Source organism: Dermacentor albipictus, chromosome 7 (assembly GCF_038994185.2).
Source record: "Dermacentor albipictus isolate Rhodes 1998 colony chromosome 7, USDA_Dalb.pri_finalv2, whole genome shotgun sequence".
Taxonomy (NCBI): Eukaryota; Metazoa; Arthropoda; class Arachnida; order Ixodida; family Ixodidae; genus Dermacentor; species Dermacentor albipictus.
In genome coordinates, this window is record NC_091827.1 from 80,358,491 (window position 1) to 80,373,078 (window position 14,588).

Sequence of the window (14,588 nt, forward strand, 5' to 3'; positions counted from 1 at the left end):
CAAGTGAGCGGCCACTGAAGAGACTGCAGGGACCACGCGATGCTGATGAGAAGACCACCACCTGCGGGAGGCAGACGCTTACATTCAATAGCACTTGATCGCAGACAAAAACGTCGAAACGAACAGAGATGACGCTTGAGTAATTTTTCAGGCTTACGTGTCAAAACCACAATCTGACTATAAGGCACACCATAGTGGTTGACTCCGGTATATGGTTTACGACCTGGGGCTCTTTAACTTGCACCTTAATCGAAGTAAAGATGTCTTTTTGCATTTCGCCCCCATCGTAATGCAGCCGCTGTAGCCGAGAATATATCCCGCTATCTCGTGCTTCACTGTCTATTGCCATGTGTGTGTATTATCGTGTGTGCAAACTTAAACCTCGCGAGGTGCATAACACCGGCAACATTGATAATGCTTCCTGCATCCCTGCTTCAAATGCCGGGAGTTCACGCGCATCATCAGCGTAGTTAGCACGAACGCAACCACCTAGTTAGCTGTCCCTCCTATATTGGAACGCAGGTAGCCTGTGTAAGAAGCACCATGGTTTATTATCTATCATTGCCACATGCTTTGCGAATATTGCATTACTAACTGAAGTGTAGCTTTCCTCGGCAGTTCCTTACCCTGAAATACTGCACTGCCAATCTAGGTACAAATTCCGTCGCTCTTACCACACTGATGGAATTTGCCGCCAAGCCTTGAAGCAAATTCCATAGAATGCTCGTAATTTTTTAAATATACTTCTAGGATTCAACCTTGTACAACTTGTACTTCATCCTAAGCGTCGCTCACCTGATTCTCCTAATTTACTCGATTTGCTGCTCACGACAACTCAAGAACTCGTTTCACCACTCGTTTTCTTGCCTGGCCTAAGTGGGCATTGCTCTATTCACTGCATTATTCAGGCCTGTGCGCCTCAGAAGATGGATAAAGTTATTACAGGTCATAAAAAAACCAATTTCTCTGCCATCAATAACGAACTCCCAGAAGTAATCACTCACTTTACGCCGAGTCTTCGCAGTCACACTGTTCCCAAAAATTGGTCTTTCTTAAAAAAAAAGTTGCCTATGTGTTCGATACCTAGATTCCTAAATGTTATAATATTTCTTCTTCTAACGCTCCTTGGTTTAACTCCCATCTGAAGCCCTTGTTAAAGAAAGAGAAAAGGTTACTCCTCCCAGTGAAAGTGGTGATGATGCCAGAACGATGGCATGCCCACAGCTGCGCTGATCATGAACGCATAAATGCGACTGCGAGGGAAAAAACGCGTCCCATAATTTCCCCTTGCCCACTCTCCTCAAATGTAACCCTCAACAGTTTTAAAATTTGGTTCGTGGCAACAAATCCAACACAATTCACTTGCTCGATAGCAATATTGATGATGTGCCTACTGGTGACGGCTGAAACGTGATAACTCATGTTTTTGTTTCTTGCTTTTAGCGCAATAGCCTTTTCTACGCCAACAATCCAAGGCTTTGGCTTGTTTCCAATGTATTTCATTTCTGTACACTTAGAAGGGTTGCGCCGCTTAAAAGAAGATGTGAAGTTGATTAGCTCTGCAAGCTATGACAACATAAATGTAAAGGCTTAGATAATACAAAAGTTTGCTACACTATTATAGTAGGCGAACTCTATTCGCAGTATGTACAGACATCTACTTTGCTGATGATTGGAAAGTGGGCAAGGGGGTTCCACGTCACAAATCATGTAACGTCGATTCCACACTCAACTGTAGGCCTTTATCTTTAACCAGACTACCTTGTAAACTTATCGAACACAATATTTATTCAACCTTGGTATGTTTCTTTGAATTAAATTTGTCTTTTCTTACTTCTTATGCACAACGCCATTGCTATGACTACCGCGCTAAACAAGATCGCCCGTGAGGATGCATATCTGATGCCCCTGAGGCCCTTGATTCTTTGCAAGGCGCGCAATAGTCTTCGACCCTTGATCATCGCTCCGGATATTGGCAAATTCCAATGCACGAAGAGGACAAGAAAAAGACCGCCTTTTCTACTCCGGACGGTCTTTACGAGTTCAACGTAATGCCTTTCGGCCTATGCAATACTCCCGCCACATTTCAAAGAATGATTGACACTGTTCTTCGCGGCCTCAAATGGAAAACTTGCGTATGGTATCTCGACCAAATCACCTTGTTTTCCTCGACTTTCACTGACCATCGGCAACGCTTAGATAAAGTGCTCACATGCCTTTCTAATGCCGAACTTCAACTAAACACGAGGAAGTGTCGTTTCGCTAGCACAATGATTTTATGTCCTGGCTAATCTCGTTAGCAAAGACGGCATCCAGCCCGATCCCGACAAACTTTCCGCAGGACTCTACTTTCCACACGCACTTCGTGCAAAAGAACTGCGCAGCTTCACTAGACTGGACTCATGCTTTCGACGTTTTATCTGGATCTTCGCCAGCACTGCCGATGCCCTCCACAAGCTCCGTGCTAGTTTGATTTCCTTCAATTGGAACGATCAGTGTGAAGCCACGTTCCAAGAACTCAAGCGGGCACTAACATCCCCACCTGTACTTTGTCATTTTGATTTCAAGGCGCCCACATTACTGCATACTGACGCTGGTGGTCAAAGACTCGGTGCCGTACTACGTCAGCGCGACCACGAATATTGCGAAAGGGTTGTTGCATATGCAATCCGCGATCTGACTTCTGTGGAAAAGAAGTACTCGATAACCTAAGAACAGTGTTTGGCTGTTGTATGGTCAATTCAGAAAGTTCGTCCATACCTACACGATCGACATGTCACAGTTGTGGCCGACCACCATGCTCTGTGTTGGTTGTCGAGAATCAAAAGCTTGTCTGGACGCCTTCGTCACTGGAACTCAGATTACAAGCATATGATTTCGATCTCATATACAAGTACAGAAGGAAGCATCAAGATGACAATGCTCTTTCACGACGTCCATTACCACCCTCATCGGAGCACATCACATCATCTTGTAAAATTGGCCGCACGAAGGACGCATCGTTTATTACACTCATTTCCGCTTTGACTCCATGAAACCGCCCTTCAGTACTTTCCACTCACCAACGCACCGATTCTTATTGCCACGATATCATTAACCGCCTTAGCGGTGTTTCATCTCCACCTAGGCTACTGAAACAGCTCAAACTGTTCAAGTTCGAAGACGACGTGCTCTACTGTTACATTTTTTCACCCGGAAGGCCATCGATGGATTCCCATTCTACCGCGCTCTCTTCGCGCTTCAGTTATGCAGGCCTCACACGATGACCCTAAGTCATGCCACTTGGGTTACCACAAAACACACGAGCGCATACGCAGCCAATTTTTTTAGCCAAGTATTTCCACGAGCAGAGCTAGATATTTCGCCTCGTGCGCGCTTTGCCAACACCGTAAGAGACCTACTACTGCTCCGGTCGGGACGCTAAAACCACTTCCTTGTCCTACAGAACCCTTCTCTCTCGTAGGCATTGACTTTTTCGGGCCACTCCCAACTACTCCAGACGGCAACAGATGGATCGTCACAGCTGCTGACCATTTGACACGCTACGCTGAAACAGCCTCGGTACGTTCAGGAGCTGCCTCAGAAGTAGGGACTTCTTCTGGCAGGCTATCCACTTATGTCACGGGGCGTCTCGCGTTGTTTTGAGCGACCATGGCAAGGTTCTTTCAAACACTCTTAATTAATCAAGTTCTGCAAGCGTGCAACACCATGCACAAGACAATGCGTAGCTACCATCCTAACACCAATGGCCTAACAAACGATTTCCTTGCACGCTGTGCGACATGCTATCCATGCATATTCAACCTGACCATCGTAACTGGGCTGCGATTCTCCCATTTGTTACCTTTGCATACAATACGCCTGTTCAACGCACCACCGGATACTCTCCGTTTTTCTTAGTATACGGCCGCCACCCAATCTCATCACTCGACGTTCCTTTCTTCGCTGGCCCCGCCAACGCTTCACCATTCATTTGCGAACAGTTTGTGTGTCGTCTTGCCCAATTTCGTCGTCGCGCCCGTATGAACACAGAAGCAAGCCAAGACGATCGTAAGCATCAGTACGATGCCTCTCATCGCGTTTTTTCCTACCGCCCTGGTGACGACGTGCTACTATGGGCACCTGCACGGACACCCGGTTTATGTTAGAAGCTAGATTCTCGATATATTTGCAGCTACAAAGCCATAGAGCAGATTTCGTCGGCGAACTATCGCGTTACACCTGTTGATGACCCAACTGACCGACGCTGCCGCGGAAGAGAGATCGTGCACATTTCAAGCCTGAAGATCTTACATCTCTATTACACTGTCTAAAGTGCGGCCAGGCTCGCCGCTTCCGCCCACAGGGTAAATTAGTGCAAGCATTTATGTGGACTTCGTCTACATCTCTACCAAGTTATCATTATCATCATTTCTGCATCGGCGCCATTTTTCCTTCTTGGAATAAAGCGTCATCTCGATCGAGGCCTTTCAACACCAACGATTTTGTGGTGTCTTCGACGAAAATTTCACAAGAGATTGCATCTTTCTGGGTTACCATAAAGCCTTCAACCCTCTATCCTAATAATATAGATCCTAATACTCTGGAGGGGAACTTGTGCTTTCTGACTAACCACTCACAGTTCGTTTACGTTAATGAAAGACTCTCGATCATATTGTTCTTTTCACGTCTTAGGCGCCTAAGAGACCCGTTTTTTGCCCTGTAATATATCTTATTCATTGCAATGACTTACCTGCCCAATTAGCTCTAGCACTAAGCTATTTCCGGATGATTTCGTGCTTTTGATTTGTAATGAATGATCTACAGGTAGTTTATATTTTGCCATCCGTCATTGATGCTATTTCTAGCAGGTGTGACGAGTGGCTCATGAAGCTAAATATGTTTAAGTGTAGGGTCTTGAGAGTAATGCATCACAATATCTCTAACTACCCCTTCGTTCATACGCTTAAGAACTTCGCTTTAACTCCAGTGCATGCTAACGCTGATTTGGCGTTCACATAACTCACAACATCTCATGGAATATGAACATTGAACATTTAATTGTTAACGCTAATCGCATGCGTGGGTTTTTACGAAGAAATTTTTCAGCAACTGCTCCCAATTTAAAGATTAAATTGTACACAGCTCATGCTTGATGAAAATTACAATATCCTTACTCTACCTGAAATTGGGGGGTAGGCCAATTATATTTGGGAGTTGGCCAACTTGAAATTCTTGGTTGGGTCAACTGAAGCTTGGAACCTTGCATATGCATAATTAGACAACTGCAGCAGAGTTTCGGCACTGTTTCGTCCGGCCACAGGCATGTTATTGAAACACGTCCCAGTTGAAAAACACAACAGGAAATTTTACCAGTCTGTTGTATTTTGGGACGTTGTTTCTGTAGTTCTGTTGTCTGTAGTTCTGTTGTCTGTAGTTCTGTTGCCTGTAGTTCTGTTGCCTGTAGTTCTGTTGCCTGTAGTTCTGTTGCCTGTAGTTCTGTTGCCTGTAGTTCTGTTGCCTGTAGTTCTGTTGTCTGTAGTGTGACGTCCTGTAGTAGAAAGTTCTGTAGTTCTTGATCAATATTTAATTAAAAATTGACAGAGACGTCCGTAAGATTATGTAAATTTGTTAGCACAAAAAAAACATAAAAGTAAAAAAAAAATTTAAAAAAAAACCGTCTTTGCCTAGGATTCGAACATGCGACCTCTCGATTCCTAGCCTGGCATCTTACCACTGCACCACCCCTGACATGGTCTTCGAGTGTACGTTTTGGCCATGTAAATAGTACGACGTGCTGATGCGCTGATGTTTACATTTGCATTTTGAGAGCCAAGATCCGCTATCACTCCACCGCGTCAAGTGCCGCATCTCTAGATGAGCAAGAGTGTTCGTACCATCGACAAGTACATCGTGCAGTGCTAGAATATCGATTTTGATGTACGATATCCATATTAAATAAGAAATTCAGAAATAGACAACGTTGACTTTTAGGGTTATTACTGCTAGTTTCGACAGTTGTCTCTCGTTCTTTACACTTTTGAGCGCGCATATAATTCGTGTGTTCAATGCAAAATAGCTACATAAACATTCGTGGATGAGAGTTCTTTCTGACAGCATACTGACTTCTCACGGCAGCACTGTATCAGATTAATGAGACCCGAGCGAGACAGCTTTTCACGCAACTTTGTGGAACAACCGAAATCTTCTTTTCCGCTTCGCATAGGCTTGTGAAATATTCCTGGGAAATTAACTAATGTGTCAGTGTAACAGCACATGTAAGTCCACAGGCCTGTGTGCCACATCTTACCAAAAAAAAAAAAAACGGATACGCAGCCATTCCCGCAGATGGTATGATTTTGATCAGCGGCCGATTTAGAGGAGGCCGGTAGGGCGTTGCTGGTGCCGCGTCGTCACGGCACAATTATAACTATTCGCCACGTCGACTTTAACACCGGTGTCGGTGCCATCGGTGTCAGCATTGCCGGCTTCAGAGAAGTGCGATTGAATACCGCGCAGGAGAAAAGTACAGTGTACACTACCGATGCAAAAACATACAATTTTAAAGGACCGCGACGGGAAGCGCTTCTGTTGCGACTTCGGAACTCTTGGCCGTCGCGACCGGATGTTTCTGCTGCGACGTCAGAATTGGTGTCGTAACGTCGGAGTCGCTGTCAGGATATAAAGCTGTTGTTCCGACTTCAGAACTCTTGTTGTCGCGACAGAATGCTTCTGTTGCGAAATCAGAATTTCTGTCGTAACGTCAGAAATGTCTCCCAATTAAGAAATGTCAACAACTTCTGTCGTACAACAGAATTTCTGTAGTTGCGACAGGAATTCCTTTTGTCTTTTTCAACCGGGCACTACAGAAGCTTGTCGCATCACACAATTTCAGTGCACTTCTGTTGTCATCATTGGGTATATGTTGCGGCGATAGGTTTCCGTTGTGGAACAGTTCTCTGTAGTACAACAGAAGTTTGTCCATTACTTCAGGAACACTTCTGTTATGACAACTGGGGGCCTGTTGCAATGATAGGTTTCTGTCGTACAACAACATTTTTCTGTAGTACAACAGAAGTTGGTCGCATTACATCAGGAACACTTCTGTTGTGACAATTGGGGGCCTGTTGCCACAATAGGTTTCTGTAGTATTTCAACAGCTCTCTGTAGCACTACAGAAGTTTTTCGGGTTACTTCAGGAGTATTTCTGTTGGGACAACAGGGTGTCTGTAGTGATGACAATTCTTTCTGTAGTACTACAAAAATCTGTTGTAGAGCTTCAGCTTTCTGTTGTAACAACAGACATACGACAGACTGTACTTCTGTAGTAGCAACAACAAATGTCTGTTGTACATCAGAAACGTCTGTCGCTCCATCAGGAATCTGTAGTTACTACAGAAAAATCCTGTTGTACAACAGAAATTTCTGTAGTACTACAAAAATCTGTTGTAGAGCTTCAGCTTTCTGTTGTAACAACAGACATACGACAGACTGTACTTCTGTAGTAGCAACAACAAATGTCTGTTGTACATCAGAAAAGTCTGTCGCTCCATCAGGAATCTGTAGTTACTACAGAAAAATCCTGTTGTACAACAGAAATTTCTGTAGTACTACAAAAATCTGTTGTAGAGCTTCAGCTTTCTGTTGTAACAACAGACATACGACAGACTGTACTTCTGTAGTAGCAACAACAAATGTCTGTTGTACATCAGAAAAGTCTGTCGCTCCATCAGGAATCTGTAGTTACTACAGAAAAATCCTGTTGTACAACAGAAATTTCTGTAGTTGCGACAGGAATTCCTGTTGTCTTTTTCAACTGGGGTGCGTAACAGGAACCGTTAAAGCTTCTTCATTCGCGCTTAAACCGACAAGGTGGCGCGTGGATGGAGGGCGTTTTACTTAATTCTGCCACAGTTGTTCGAAGTCCTCACGTCTCGTAACAACAAGTTTCCATTAGAACGTTTCACAAAGTAAGGCTGAACGACCCTCTTTATAAGCAGCAAAAATTAAACATTCACACTCAAATGCGACGCGTAGTGTCAAACTCACAAGGAGGCGAATAAACAAAATTCACTTTATGGTTGCGAGCAGACTAGTTTACAACCTTGACCTGAGGAGCTCGAAAGCTGGGAGAGTGCGTGCTTGTCCGTAAGACGAGACTCGGTGCTTCCGGTTTGCTTATCATTTAAATGTGCCTGGGTCACTGCGTCGCCAGAGGTTGCGATGACTGCAGCAGCCCCCAGTGAATGCGCCTTTCGTATCCGTAGAATTCATGTAAAAAGTTATACTACATCTACATGCGACAGACGCACGATTATGACATATTCAATATTCTTAATATGCAAAAGCATTTAAGCTTTCATTCACCATTTTACATTTTATGTCCATGTTCCTCTCTTATCAAACTATTTGTTTCTTACGATGACAAGATTCCACCTAAAACTGTATTTCACCGGTGCTCGGCTGTGCTCGGCGGCGCTCATCCGTGCTTCCCTAAGCACATTTTCATTACCGAATCACACGTAAAACAAATTTACATGGTTTAAGAAAACCTTACCGGTACTTCAGAGGCATATATCCTTTAAAGGAAAGTAAAAAAAAAATGCTGGCTCTCCCCTAATGGAGAGTACATGTAAGCATGAAACGCCCACCGACAAAGCAGATTGCTTGATCGTGATACTAGCCACAGTCTAAAAATGGGTGTAGTGTGCCACACCATATTGTGCGCTGGTTGATACGGACGCTGCTCAGCAAGCAAAAAAAAACGACAGAAGGCCACGCGATAAACAGCAAGAGACGCCAGGGAGAACACTGCCTACATAGAAGAAGAATGAACTCGCAAGTTACACGTGCCAAAACCATTCCATTATGAGACATGACGTAGTGGGTGACTTCGGGATAATTTTGACCACCAGGGGATATTTAACGTGCCCCCCAATGCAAGGTGCACGGGCGTTTTTGCATTTCGCCTCCATATAAATATGGCCATCACGGCCGAGATTCGATCCCGGGACCTCCGGGCTGGCAGCGCAACACCATAACAGCTAAGCCACCGCGGCGGGTAGAAGCGCCTAAAGGAGCCTGGCCCGATCTGCCTAAGCGACGCAAAACAAGCGCGCAGCGTCAAAAGATGGCAATATAGTCTGTGGTGCCTTGTATCTGCCTCTTGAACGTCGCTATAGCGAATTACAAATAAAACTTCAACCTATTAGAAGTTACAGCTTGAGTGATATTGTAAGCAAACATTAAGAAGAACTCGGAAGCAATATTTTCCGTAATAGTTTGGGTAGTAACTAGCGTATATAATGCTCCTGCACAAAGTGTTGGGGGCCACAGGCCGCATATATTAGATTTGGTGGGTTACCCGGTTGATCTCGTTTGGGTCTCGTAGCCAGTTGCCCAGTTATTCTCGTTTGAGTGCTTGGATGACGGCTCCAGTTTTGGGCTCAAGGTCGTTTGATGGTCGCCGACAACTGCGGCTAAAAGCATTTCATGTTTAACGTAGAACTGACAATGTTCAACAAACCATAAACCAATTTCGAGAATAAATGTAGGTTATTGCTTTTAAATAATAGCATGTGAACTTTATATTTACTGTTACAGACTATGCTAGAATACTGAAATTGTTAGCGATATGCATATTTTGTTGCAATTTGATGTTTGCTGCCACATTGTTGCTTCTTTGTAGGCCACCCACCCTATTATTACCTCCGTGTCTGGAATGTCATGGTTATAACAGGGGCTCGAGAAAACTGTGTCAAGCCGTTCAAGGTCTGTTATTACATGTTACATGTTATTAATGACCAAAGGTGCATGGACATTCTGCACGAGCAAGACCGTCCCATTAAGGGACAAAAAACGAGAATAACTGTGACAGCACGGCTAAGTTGAAAATGTTCTTGATGTAGTAGCATGAAGACACAAAACAATAAAGCGAAGGCATACGGCAGCACTCCTTCATGCGAAGAAATTTGGCGCAACATGATTGCAAACCGGTCTACAGATGTACGGTAACTTATGCCTAATGTCTTTGTAGCAACTAATCTCTACTATCACGTTTCCGTTATTGAAGAACAAATAGTGGATGTGTAAACAAATGGTGGTTTCGTAAGTACTCTTCTGCCATTTTAGCTCAGTGTAAGAAAATCCGCTCCGCGTTCATCTGTTGTTGCATAACGCAAACATGAGGACGAAGCTTCTAGTCCCGCTAGTAGTGCTCAAAAACTCCATACTCTAAAAATTCGATAGTTCACCCAGTCTGTGTTTAAAAAAAGGGGGGGGGGGGGCGGCCTTTCTTTTGTGCTTTCATTGAGGCGTGATAACGCCTACAAATTTTCCCTGCCGCTCAAGGATAGCTCAAAGCGAAAGCCATTTAAAATTTGCCAATCAATGGCGGCAATAATGTGGAAGACTGCGCACTAAATGCTCGAATTTATACGTTATACGCTTTGTTTAGAAATGAATACAAAACACAGGTTCGCTCGATGATTTCATGCACTGTAGTAGTCGCGTAGCTGGTTTCACCTTGTATTTTTGGCACGTAAACAAGGCACATTGCTTAAAGTTAGATGAAGAGGAAGATTGACTGGTGATTTACAATAAAATTTGAGGCTCTGCAAGGCGTTCAAAACCATTACTCATACAGGCGCTTCATGGCGTTGCGAGTGTATTTTGCGAACCGATGACAAATATTGAGGTAATAGGGGATAACTTGTGGAAGTTGTGTGGGCAACAGTTTCTAGAGTTAAGAATATTCCTAATGCAAGCCATGGACTTCTCCATAGGGCCGTTATGCACATTGTTCCTGTTTACAATGCAATCGCATTAACAGGAAGCAGGTGGGTGCGATAAAAAAGGAGCGGTTTGAAGCAACGGTAACCGATCCCCGAAAGCGTAAATACCACGTTTTACTTGAAAAAGCAACGTGATGGGAGCGCAGTCGTGTTGATTAAAGCAATAAGTGGCATTACAAAATCCTGCGAATTTTCCTGGTACCTTCTTTTTCAGTCACCTCAATACCTACAGTTAAAACCTCTGATTGATAGTCCGTCGAGAAGGAACAAATATCCGCTGCGAAAGTGCACAAACACAAAATAAAAAGAAAGAAATGATCGTTTGTTTTGGCTTTGGTGAACAAGAAATCTTCAATTCACTCAAAGCTTGCTTATCTATTGGGTCATACCGTCACCCGTGATAACTTTTGAAAGTGCGGGATCCCTTTGGATGTAATATTTCACACACTGGCAGAGACCTAAATAATTGCTATTTGTTTTGTTATTTTGTTCTCTAATGAAACGTTGGGTGCAAACTTCACAGCAGCACTTCTCATCTGCAACTTCACATGTAAACCCTGGTAACAAGAGCTCCAACTGAAACTACCAGCTACTGAAACCTTGTCAATTTTGTAGTAACGTCTCTCGTTGGTTTGTGCACGTGTGGGTTTCATGTTTTATTGTTTAGGTAAGTCAATATCATAAAAAATTACTGAGGTCACATAAGGGATATCTTTCGGCCTCAAGACTGCACGTTACGATTAGACGAGGTATGAATATTAGCGGTTATAAACTCAGAAAGATTAACGAGAAACACCTCTATGCACAAACATTAGAATGATCTTTTCAGAGCTTGGCTTGATTAGTTTATAAAATAAATCCTTATGGCTCAACATGTCAAAAGCTACTGGAAAACCAAAAGATATGTAATCGGCAAGAGAACAGAGAGACAATCTTCAGACTCGTCATAGCCGAAAAACATGCAGAACATGTACCTTACCAACACGTGTCTAATCTCCCTAAAGTAGGAACATGTAAAAGGAAATAAAAGCAAATATGTCCATAGACTGGGAGCAAACAAAAAATGCGAAACCTTATTGACTTTTCTCTGTATACATGCTATGCTCTACAATCATACAAAAATAGACGTCTGTCGCCTATAGGCAAAATACGAATCGATAGTTTAGAAAATAAATAGATACATTACATTACCTATGCGGTTTGCATTTAAGCGCTCTGTAAACTTGGAAAAAATAGGACAATAGACAAGATACCGTATTTACTCGAATGGAACTAGACCATGATAGTAACCCGAGGGTTGACTTTACAGTCAAACTCTACATAAATATAAAACGGCGATTGTATTGGCAGGTGAAGGGAACAAGAAGTCAAACAGGAGAAAAACAAGTTCTCTTGGGTGATGCCTGTTAGAGATAGCTTCACATTCACGAAACTTTGCGTCACTCGGCACCGAAAACGTTCCAACAAATATTTTTGGCGCTGTGCCAAGCTCGTTATCAATTCCAAGAGTGCTGTCAGTCGTATACTTCGCGAAGTTCAGTGGCGGGACGAGCAAAGCGATGGCCCGAGAATCACGCCATCTTCGAGGTTGTTTGGGATTAAGAAATTCTGAAAAGGCCGCAAAATTATTTAATTCAGGGACGCTGCCAAGTCACTACAAGGTCCCTGGAGCCGTTCCGACCAGCCTAAGATTTAAAGACTTTTTGCAGGTCTTCCCATCCCCGAATCGTCTACTCGTTGTCGTCGAACCACCTAGCCAGGGTGGATTTTCCCATCATTTCGGACACGAAATTTAACATCTCTCAAAGCAGACGTCAAATCGAATGCGCTACGTCACCATGACGTCACGAATAGACAATGTCGAACCGCGAAAGGCCACAGGGTACTGCAGCTCCGTAACCGTAACACCAGTCACATCCATAGTAAAAACGGCGATACCAACAAAAAAAAAAGTTTTCATTTCGATCAACTTGTTCATGGATTTAATCAAGACGTACAGGTTGCCAACATAACGACAAAAACTGCGAGATTTTGGATATTTATTTTAAAGCAATCAATTTTGTCGTTATTCGAATGTAACGCGAGGGTAGAGTTCAAGCAACGAAAATCATGAAAAAAAGTGGAGTTTCAATCGAGTAAGTACGGAAACTTCTGCCTGTGAACAGCCTAGGGATTTCTTGCAGATGAAAACTCGACGAAACTCATGTCGTAATTGCGGTATTGCGTATAGCGCTGAATCACTGTAGCAACCCAATTTATTACCAACGTTGAAACAAGGTATGCGCGATGCGTGTGCGGCAGCGCGACTCTTCTTTCGCGCTTCCCATAGAACAATCAGCGCCATCTAGAGCCGCCACTTCCCAGCCTGCGTGTTCCTCCGAAACGCAACGCTCATAAAACCGTTATGTATCAACCGTCCTCCTCTCTCCGGCTTTTTCTTGCGCCAGTGTGGCGCGCCGGCGCATGCAAACGCTCACACTTTTTCCCTCGTTTGTCGTACACTCGGTGGCACATGCTCACTCACTGAAGTTAGGGTAGGGGTCCTTGAAGAGCGGCATATACGTACTGCATTCGCAGCGCAAATCGCTAAAGCGTTGGCATCAAATGCCTTCATTGAAAAGCGGCACATATCCAGTGCATTTGTAGCGCAGCCTAATAAAGCGTCGGGTTGATGCCCTTAAAGAATCATCGTCACGTGGGTTCCATTCCACCCAGGGTCGGAGAAATTTAGAGCATCCCTTGTCGTCATTGTAGAGCGGCCTATCCCCAGTGGGACAAACGTATTTACCCATATTTGCGCCTGAAACCTTCAATGAACAGCAGCACACACGTGCTGGCACATTCCCTGTGAGCCAAACTGGCATCAAATAGGTTCATTGAAGACCATCACAGACCGAGTGGCTCATACACACTGCTCCAAATCGTCATCAAAGTGGCGGCGACGTGGCAAGGCCTCGAAGTCCCCTCATGGGAGACCTGAGCCCGGGTCGTCAAATTTGCCGGATTCCAAATAAAGTTGTTTCCATCCATCCATCAAAGTGCCTCTTCCAACAGCGGATACTACCCAGTCCCGCATCTACAGTCTTCTATAGGCGGCACATATGTCCAGACTGCCACATACTCAGTCATCCATGTTAAACGAATGGTTTGTTTCGACACACTGTTCCCTCAGCACAGCAACGCGATGCACAACCCATTCGACCACGGACTGCCCATTTACACAAGTAGGCGGAGAACAGTTATATTCAAGTATACGTAGATAGAAAGTAGGCCCCCGAGAAAATGCGTGAATGCGTGAATAACTTGTTTGAAAAAATAAAGCAGTTGTTAGTCGGCGCTCGTACCGTGCACGTCCTTTTGTCCTTCCTCCGGGTTGCGCTGCCCACCCTTCGGAAAATGTTGAGTCACCAACTTGCCCAGCGTGCTGTGGTAATTGAGTGAATTACCCCTACAATGCTTGCGCATTAACATAATCAATTCATGTAAAATCAAACGCCTGTATTAGAAGTATATGTACTGTACAAATTGTTATTTCAGGCGCGGACAACCAGGGCAACTTTATTGAACAATAAAACAGATTGATACCAAAAGCGATATGCAAGAACGCTGTTTTTTGCTAGGTTTGAAACACTAAACTATATGCGCAGCATCAAATCCCCGCATAAGGTTCTGGAGCGCACGTTTTAGGAACGTCTTGCAGAGGCTGTAATTTTCGCACACAAATTTATCTGCTCATGCACACAATCAGTGATGCTCTGCCTATTTCGGAAAGCATTTCTTCTAACAGCAGTTGTAGTAATTACATGACAGAGGACT